General features: G+C 35.6%; 1 long non-coding RNA gene across 1 annotated transcript; it reads right to left on the bottom strand.

The window, feature by feature from the left end:
• Positions 1–7,511: 7,511 nt before the first annotated feature.
• LOC125282681 (uncharacterized) lies at positions 7,512–8,923 on the bottom strand. The gene is made up of 3 exons (XR_007189809.2): positions 8,598–8,923; positions 7,802–7,990; positions 7,512–7,667 (listed from the first exon to the last, which is right to left on the bottom strand). It is a non-coding gene; the product is annotated as an uncharacterized LOC125282681 (long non-coding RNA).
• Between the last annotated feature and the right edge of the window lie 80 nt (positions 8,924–9,003).

The following is a 9,003-nucleotide window of genomic DNA, read 5'->3' as shown; positions in this document are numbered from 1 at the left end:
AGTGCAATGACAAAGTATTCAAAGCAACTTAACAAATGTTCCTGTTATCCCAGTTGATCCCCAGTTGATCCTTGTACTTTTGTGCTGCAAACAGCTGGTCCAGGAGAACTTCCACCATTCCATGATGGACACCAGCATGGAACTAACACAAACACACTGCAAAGAAACAAGGAGGAGAGAAACATTACCGACAAGGGAAAAAAGAATACACACCAGAAAATTATGCCACAAATCGGTTTGAGATGATGATCAAACATCTTTATGAAAATTAAAGAAAACAAATGAAATCTGACTTCAAGGAAAGAGAAGGAGCAGGAAGAAATGTAAGGGCTTACCATTCATAAACATAGGGGAAATGTTTTGTTTTTTTAAAGGACATGAGTTGAAAGAAAATAAAACATAACAAAAGCAAAGGTCATATTAGAAATAGAAATTACTGGAGAAAAAGTTAGGAGCATATAGGAAATTTGAGCATATTGGAAAGGAAAATAGTGTTTTTTTAAAAAGCTTATTAAAGGATAAATGTTAGTTATGGAGAGAATTGGAAATACTCTGTCTGAGGCATATGCACGACCCTTGTTATTTGAAAGTAGACTTAGACTAGTTGAAAAAGTATATTGGACTTTTTGGAAAACCAATCACATTTTTAAGAAATATAACTAATATGCTAGAGAGGAGAGAAAATGGGATCATATAAAGTGCTTAATTAAAACTAGAGAAGGCAGAAAAAGAGGCAAAGATTTTTTAAAAAGAATTAATGGAAAGAACAGAAAATAGTTGCAAACATTGAAAATACAACCTATCTATATCAATAATCACTTCAAACATCAATGGTCTAAAAAAAACAATAAAAATGCATAGACTGTCAGAATGGATAAAAATAACAAGAACCAACTATACGTTGCCTACAAGAACTCTCCTTTACATATAAAGACATGGATAGGTTAAAACTAAAGGTCTAGAGAAAGATATGCCATACTAATAATAATCAAAAGAAAGCTAGAATAGCTATATTGATTTCATGAAAAGCAGACTTCAAAAAAAGAAGAAAATTACAAGGATAAAGAGGAGCATTGCATCATAAAAAAGTGATCAATTTTTCAAGAAGACTTGACAATCCTTAATGTGTACGTATCTAACAACAAAGCGTCATGATACATAAGGCAAAACGTGATAGAACTGCAAGAAGAAATAGATGAATGCGCTTTGAAGACTCTAACATTCCTCTTTCATAATTGATAGATCAAGCAGGCAGAAAATCAGTAAGGATACAGTTGACCTGAAAAGTACCATCAATCAACTGGTTCTAATTGTATTATGAAATATTTCATCTGATAACAGCAGAAGAGGCATTCTCAAGCTCATGTGGAATATTCTCTATGATAGAGCACGTTCTGGGCCACAAAAAGCACTTGAGCAAATCTGAAAGAATAGAAGTCATACAAAGTATATTCACAGACCACAATGGAATTAAACTAAAATCAATAATGAAGGTAGCTGAAAATCATCTTTGGAGATTAAATATTTGGAGATTAAACAAAACACTATTAAATAACACATGAGTCAAGGAAGAAATCTAAGAGAAATTTTAAAATATTTTGAACTAAGTGAAAATGAAAATACAACTTACAGAGCTTAGAAAATGCAGCAAACACAGTGCTGAAAGGGAAATTTATAGCATTAAATGCATATATAAAAAAGAAGAGAAATCTAAAATCAAAAATCTAACATTCTGCCATAATTAACTAGAGAAATAAGAACAATTTAAACCAAAAGCAAGTAGAAGAAAAAAATATATAAATTAAAGTAGAAATTCATGAAATTAAAAACAGGAAATTGAGAAAATCAATGAAATTAAAAGCTGATTGTTTGAAATGATCATTATAATTGATAAATCTCTAGCCACATTAACCTAGAAAAAAAAAGAGAACACAAATTACTAATTCAGAAATAAGAGAGGTCATCACTGTTAGTCCTATAGGAATTAATAATAAAAGAATATTACGATCAACCATGTTTACAAGTTTGATAACTTAGATGAAATAGACCAATTCCTTGAAAAACACGAAGTAACAAAATTTGAAAAAGAAGAAATTGACAATCTGAATATGACTATATCTACTAAGGAGATTTCATCTTACAAAACAGAAAGCACCAGGCCCAGATGGATTCACTGATGGATTCTACCAAAATTTAAGAAAGAAATTATACCAGTTCTCTACAATCTGTCAGAGGATAGAAACCTCATTCCATGAAGCCAACATTATCCTAATACCAAAAGCAGACAAAGACATTACAAGAAAAGAGAACTACAGGCCAATATGTCCCATGAACATACTAGCAAAAATCCTCAACAAAACATTAGTAAATTAAATCCAACAATGTATAAAAAGAATTATACACAATGACCAAGTGGGATTTATGCTATGTATGCAAGTTTGATTCAACATAAAAACCGATTAATGTAACTTACTGCATGAGCATGAGTATATTAAAGAAAAAATCATATTATCATGTCAATTGGCACTGAAAAAAGAAAAAATCCAACAACTATTCATGATTTAAAAAAAAAAAATCTCTCGGGGCGCCTGGGTGGCGCAGTCGTTGAGCGTCTGCCTTTGGCTCAGGGCGTGATCCTGGCGTTCCGGGATCGAGTCCCACATCAGGCTCCTCGGCTGGGAGCCTGCTTCTTCCTCTCCCACTCCCCCTGCTTGTGTTCCCTCTCTCGCTGGCTGTCTCTCTGTCACATAAATAAATAAAATCTTTAAAAAAAAAAAAATCTCTCCTAATAAAAGACTCCTAATAAAAGAGAACTACCTTAACTTGACAAAGGGCATTTATAAAAACCTACAACCAATACCACACTCAATGGTGTGAAACTGATGCTTCCTCCCTAGGATTGGAAACAAGGCAAAAATGCGCCCTCTCGTCACTCTTAAATAAAACACAATACCATCCATAATGGCACCAAAAGAAGGAAAGAAAGAATTTGATATACACCTAACAAACTATGTACAGAATTTATAAGCAAAAAACTAAAACACTTTGATCAGAGAAATTAAAGAAGATTTAAATAAAGAAGAAATATACTGTGTCATGGATCGAAGGACCATATTATTATGTGAATTCTTCCCAACTTGATCTATAAATTCAGTGCAATCTCAATCAAAATCTCAGCAAGCTATTTTGTGGATATCGATCAACTGATTCTTAAAGTTTATATGGAAAAGCAAAAGACCCAGAATAGATGATAACATGACACTGATGAAGACCAGAATCAGAAGACTGACATTACCCCACCTCAAGAGGTACTACATGGCTACAGTAATTAAGACAGTGTTGTTATCAGTGAAAGAATAGACACATTCATCAATGGATCAGAATAGGGAGCCTAGAAATGCACCCACAGAAATACGTCAACTGCCTTTACCAAAGAAGCAAAGGCAAGTCAATAGAGAAAGGGTAGTCTTTCAATAAATGTTACTAAAACAATTAGATTTCCATATGCAATAAGAGTAATAAAAGAGAATTCAAAGACAGAAATTGCACCTTTCATAGGAATTGACTCAAAATGGATCATAGACCTAAACGTAAAACATAATTCTCTAAAATTTCTAAAAAGAAAACGCAGGAGAAAATCTAGGTGACCTTGGGTTTGAGGATGAGTTTTTTCACACAACTTTAAAAAACACAATCCAGGTGCTCTTAGGTGGCTCGAAAGGTTAAGCATCTGATTTCAGTCACGATCTCCAGGTCCTGGTATCCAGCCCCGCATTGGGCTCCCTTCTCAGTAGGGAGTCTCTTTCTCCCTCTTTTCAGCCCCTCCCCCCATGCTCTCTCTGTCTCTCTCTCAAATAAACAAATAAAATCTTTTTAAAAAATTAAATAAATAAATAAATAAATAACACATACCATGAAAGAAAAATCTGATAAATTTGAACTCATTAAAATTAAAAACATCCTATCTTCAAAAGACACTGGTAAGAGAGTCAAAAGACAAGCCACAGACGGGGAAGTATTTGCAAAACACATGCCAAATAAAGGACTTGTATCCAAAATATACAAGGAACTCTTACAATTCAACAATAAGAAAATCAACAACACAATTTTGAAATGGGCAAAAAAATCTGAACAAATATCTCACAAAAGAATATATACGAATAGCAAATAAGCATTTGAAAACATGTTCATTATTATTTGTCATCAAGGAATTGTTAAGTGAAACAGTGAGATACCGCCACACAACTGTTAGAATGGCTAAAATCCAAAACCTGACACCACCAAATGTTGGTGAGGGTGTGGAGCAAAGGGAACTCTCATTCATTACTGCTGGAAATGCAAGCTGGTACACTTTGGAAGACAGTTTAGTAGTTTCTTACAGAGCTAAACATAATTTTACCATACAGTTCAGCAACTGCACTCCTAGGCATTTACCCAAATTAGCTGAAAACTCATGTCCACACAAAAACTTGCATGCAAATGTTTACAGTGGCTTTATTCACAAGTGCCAAAACTTGGAAGCAGCCAAGATGTCCTTCAATAGGTGAATGGATAGACAAACTGTGGTACATCCAGACAATGGAACATTAGTCGGGACTAAAACGAAATAAGCTATCCAGCCACGAGAAGACACAGAGGAACCTTAAATGCATATTGCTAAGTAAAAAAGCAGGACGTTCTGGAAAAGGCAAAACTAAGGACTATAAAAAGTGAGTGGTTACCAGGGGTTTGGAGGGAGGAAGGGATGAGAATTTTTAGGGCAGTGAAACTATTCTGTATGATACTGTCATGGTGGAGATGTGACATACACATTTATCAAAACCCACAAAACCATAAGCACAAAAAGTGAACCCTAATGTAAACTCTGGACTTCAATAAAAATTTGTCAATATTGGCTCATCAATTATAAATACTAAGGCAAGGTATTAATAATAGGGAAAACTAAGTGGGGGAGGAACAGTATAGGGGGCTCTGTAGTATCTGCTTAAATTTTGTTATAAACCTAAAAGTTAAATTAAAAATGAGGCAAAAAATTTATAATGCAATAGAAGTCCCAAGCAAGGCAAACAGAGGCAAACCCACATGTAAACACATCATAGCACAATCATAGAACTGAAACATTTTTGTAAATTTTAGAAACTTCCAAAAAGAAGATATAATCAAGAAAGAAAGAAAGAAAGAAAGAAAGAAAGAAAGAAAGAAAGAAAGAAAGAAAGAAAGAAAGAAAGAAATCAGACTGTCTTCAGGCTTCTCATCAGCACCCATAAACAGCAGACAACAGGTGAGTAATATCTTCAAAGAGCTGAAGGGAAATTCCTGTCCAACTATGATTCTATCAATCAAGAGAGACGGGAAAATAAAAACATATTCAGAAATAAAAAGATCGAGATAATTCACTACTCCTGGACCCAGAATGAAAGATGATTCAAAGATACGTCAGCAAAAGGAAACTTGAACGAGCAGGACACGGGGATATAAGAAGCATTTTAAGGGGAAAAAAAACCAGTAGGATATATTTGTCAATCCAACGATGATGGTAATTGCAGATGGGGGTGTTACACACAAGCTGGAACTAAAAGATACATGGAACAGACATGGAACAAGCTGAAACGAAAAAACCATGGCTTTTGTATTTTTGAAGATCGACGTATTGATTAAGCTCATACTGCTGAAATGAGTATAGGCTAAATCTTTTTAAGATAATCCCTAAAGAGTAAGTCCCAAAGCTGTACAATGTAATTGCATGCGTTATATTATTGAGTAGATCTCTGAAAAGCATCACAATTTAATCACGTGCCTACCATTGTTCATGTCTGCCAATGGGAAGACTTTGTCACGCACACTTTTGGCTCCAGAAATAGCAAACTTAGTTTCTCCTCCGTTACTCACACCTCTCCTGTGCTGGGCACCATAGGAAAAATTTGATATAACTTCTGGCCCTGAAATAGCAAGTCAAAATACTAGGAAGGACAGCAGAGAAGGATATTTCTGGATGCCATTCTACCAAAGTGACTGGGAACCATTTGAACATCCCCAACGAATCCCAACGAAATGCATCCACGATTCCACTCCCTTAGCCAAGCCCCCCAAATTCCTGCTGCCACTTCATCACCACCTGATTTGAGAAGCGTGATGGATGGAAATCTGAGTGGACAAAAGCAGCAAACTTAAGAATCTCACGTAATTGATCTCACTTTTGCAAAATTTACCAAAAAAAGTGTGCCCACATTAACATATTGCTAGGGCTACCCAGGCCTGGAAGGGTACTTTTTGCAGATGAAGGACTCTGAACTTAAAGCCATATTACTTTCACAATAAGCATGCCTCTGTATTCTGTTTAAAAACACAACAAAACGGACAAAAACTAATGCACAGTAAAAGACTGAAAGAAAACACCCCCAAAATATTAACAATGTTTTTATTTAGGTGTTCTGACTCTGGGTGGATTTTTTTTTTTTTCTGTCTACTTCTCTATATCATCAAAATTTTCTTTGACTAACCAGTAAACAAACATTCAATTAGTTTAAGTGGCATTTCTTCTGGCTTTAGTTGCTCTAAGGGCTGTAATCTTTTGATCTGTTTTTTCATCTGGATAAAGATCACAAATGGTGCTTTAATTCCCAAGGCATTTGAGCCCTTTGATGTCTCTAGTCTCATGCAGTGTGTATTCACAAGTTATAATTGCTCAGTTAAGTCTCCCCCACAACACCATATAGATGCATATAAGAAGGTGCAATGCTGATAACTTCATTAATAAATAATAATATGCAATCACAAGGGCAAGACTTAGCTGGTCGATTGCATAATTCTTACCATGAGACAAACGTTTGTGTAAAACTTTCTCTTGCATGCAGGTGAAATGTTTTACAAGAGGCAAAAGTGCTCTCAAATTTTATTTAGTAAAATACAGTCATATTCGTGTTCAACTCCATTTGCCAAAGTGCTCATGGATGAATCCAAGAATAATTTGATTCAGTCTTAGGATGAATTTTGTTTCGTGTTTTCCACCGAGGGCCTCTTGCTTAAACAGTCTAAAAATGTTCCATATTTCCATTGTAAATACAGCAATAAAACCTAGAAGAGTCTACATACGGTCAGCATTGGTAGATGGGTTTAGGGCAAACTTCCCAAACTGGTATTCCACAGAATCTCCTTTCAAAGATATTTATAGATAGAGTATGAAAAAAAAAATCCTTCTCAAAAAAATTGGTAAACATTAGATTAACCAAATGGGGTATGTATGTATGTGTGTGTGTATGTGTGTGTGATTTTTTTTTTAAGTAGCAGGCTACCAACTTTAATGGGTAAATAAGTATTGTAAATTGTCAAGAGAAAATACAGTAGTATTTTCCAAACTTTTTTGATCAGAGAACACATTTTTTACCCTAGAGCTATTAAGGTCTCTAGACGAACATTTTGAGGACCACCACTTGGGAAAATGATGACTTAGATTCTGATGCTGGTTCCAATTCTGTATTCCATGAAGCGTGGTGTACGGAATCAATGAAAATGCATGTCATCCATCAACATTGAAAACGAAACAAAACATTGCTACTGGCAGTGGTTTACCTTTGCTTGAAGGCAAATTCCGTATTTATATTTTTAGCATAATTCAACCTGGAACATTGGAAAAAAACCAACCACCGCAGGGTAGTCACTGTGGCAACCTGTTAAAAAAAGGTGGAGGGAGAGGGGAGAAGGGAAGAGAGAGATTGTGCAAAAGAATTATTAAAACATTCCAGATAAAATTGTTAAAGTTCACAAATATATTCAGTTCAATGCCCAGATACCAGTTACCTACCTCTTTTAAGAGCCAAACGTTCGAAAGGAGAGCAGGAGTGCAAAAAAGGATTTCACGTTTATATTTCTCCAAATTCTTGCTAGATATATAAAATTCAGTGGAGTAAATAATGGGTTCCAGGCTGCCACTTCATTAGGCAACACAAAATACACTCAATAACATCAATGTTCACTTCAGCTCAGGAAAGTGCTATGAGATTTTCAAATGAAAAGAAAAAAGTAAAATTTATCATTTCATCATCACTCCAAAAAGAATACATTGATGAGTCAAGGTAGCCATGAATGCCAAAGTATTATACCAGATTACAAGGCTGAGTGTCACAGCAAATGTAGGGAACCATAAAAATGGAATATACTTGGTTGCAGATCAACTCTTGAAAGGCAAACAAATGCCAGGTGGAGGTAAGATAACCAAAGCAAAGGTACCCCAAATTCCAACGGACGAAGGACACTGTACCTTGGAAAAATGGAAAACATGCAAGTGTCCACAATAATATCTTTGAGAACCACTCGCAATTCTCTAAATACACATGAGACAGCCTCTTCAGAAGAACATCTCCAGAGTGGGAGCCACTCATCTCTATGGGTCTTAGATAAAAGAATTTACAGGCAGGCTTTGTCATCTGCCCCTGAGGTCTGCTCTCTCCTGCAGTTACTCACTCGTCCGTGCTCAACACAAGACTAAGTCTGCGGCCACGGTGGGCCTGCCAGATACTTGTTTGGACCGATTATTCTTTGAACTTGGAAAATCTGGTTTCAAAATTATCACTAGAAATTAGGATACACGTATCAATGACCTCTTTTATGTGATGCTCTTGCAGTGGGATCCAGTGGGGTGTGGGAGACAATGCAGATGATCTCTTCCCAGCTCCATGGTCCGTGGTAACGATGCAGTGATCACCTGAAATCTGCCATAGAGCAAAGGGTTTGTACTACTGAAACTGGGAAAACACGACAAATCAAGGCTTTTCTTTTCAGAAAGCCAATTGTTAGACACTTACCGGTACATCTCTGTTAATATCTACTAGTGTTCTGCAGTTCTTTTGGTTATTGATTATTATTGTGAGTTTCCATTAAAATACTGAGGTTACTCTGGTGCTTCTACCTAGATTCACTTTTAGGGTATAATATAAAGGGATAAAAGTTATGATAAAAGATCTAGGATCCCTCCAGAGTCCGGCCTAAAACACGGAGTATAATCTA

Source organism: Ursus arctos, unplaced genomic scaffold (assembly GCF_023065955.2).
Source record: "Ursus arctos isolate Adak ecotype North America unplaced genomic scaffold, UrsArc2.0 scaffold_33, whole genome shotgun sequence".
NCBI classification, from domain to species: domain Eukaryota; kingdom Metazoa; phylum Chordata; class Mammalia; order Carnivora; family Ursidae; genus Ursus; species Ursus arctos.
Note: the sequence above shows the minus strand (reverse complement) of the source record. Positions and strands in the feature narration are given on the sequence as shown.